Consider the following 1150-nt stretch of genomic DNA (forward strand, 5'->3'; position numbering starts at 1 on the left):
AGGGAGTAACTGAAACAAAAATAAACTTGAAGCTACTTCTATGTGTATTTACTTGATGGCATCAAGTTTATTATTATTTATCCTGGAACATACTTTTGAGGCATGGCAGTAGAAGCAGCCATTGAGACTAGAGATAGGTAACAAGTCACACACACCCTCCCCACCCCCACCTCCCCCCCCCACCCCCCACGGGCCAAAGAGGAACCTTTATCAGGGAAACCAGAGTCTTGGTGTGGCACAGAAGACGAAGTTAAGCCAATTAATGGTCTGCGTTTCACTCACCACAGCCATCCTTCAAGTCTGGCATTCATGGCTGGAGGCAGAGCCCATCCACTTCTCTCCCAGCCGGTACCAGCAACTGCACCTGGTCTGAGCCAAATAACACATGGGTTTGGCCACCCAGATGGGCCCCCCCAATCTGCAGGCTGCCTTGGAGGTCTCCTTTAAGTCATTCTTCACCTTTGGTATTGAGGTCTTTTCAGGAAGTCCTTGGACTTGTTCTGTACACATGTCAGCCTTCTCTGCAACAACTAGGACATTCTGGGGCTTGGAGATCTTTTCACCCTGAGCCCAGATGCTCATCCATAGTTCTCCAGACACTTTCTCCAGCATTTCTCGGTGCTCCAAGGGGACACTGGTGAGGAATCGCAGGGCCAATAAATGTTCCTCTCAAGGACCACAGAGAAATCATCCTTGGGGAACCAGATGGGAACTTGGGACATGCTGTCCCAGGAGCCTAATGTCGTTTCTCAGGTACTGGGTGTTGTAGGGAGGCAGAGTTGGCTGCCTGTATCTGTCTTTCATAACCGATGCAATGACACTTACGTTTCAGATGCTGTCGTATCAGCTCTAGTATCAGGACCTCGAAGCCCAGGCAGGAGTACCGCGACCACACATCACAAAAAAGCTCCAGGGTGCCACACATGTAACTTTTAAAAATGCAGTATACTACAATGAACTATACCATATCAGATGGGCAAAGGTAACCCTCACATACCATTACTGGAATACCATTGTTAATTTTTTTTTAAGATTTTATTAATCAGAGAGAGAAGTCACACGCAGTGGGGAGAAGCAGACTCCCCATAGAGCAGGGAGCCAGATTCTGGGCTCAATCCCGAAACTCTGGGATCACAACCTGACCCGAAGG

The 1150-nt window shown here is 48.4% G+C and overlaps 1 pseudogene; it reads right to left on the reverse strand.

Annotated features, from left to right (window-relative positions):
- Positions 1-278: 278 nt before the first annotated feature.
- On the reverse strand, positions 279-925 carry LOC111152927 (annotated as a pseudogene).
- Between the last annotated feature and the right edge of the window lie 225 nt (positions 926-1150).

Source organism: Enhydra lutris, unplaced genomic scaffold, assembly GCF_002288905.1.
Source record: "Enhydra lutris kenyoni isolate GAN:26980312 unplaced genomic scaffold, ASM228890v2 scaffoldscaffold3, whole genome shotgun sequence".
In the NCBI taxonomy this organism is placed as follows: domain Eukaryota; kingdom Metazoa; phylum Chordata; class Mammalia; order Carnivora; family Mustelidae; genus Enhydra; species Enhydra lutris.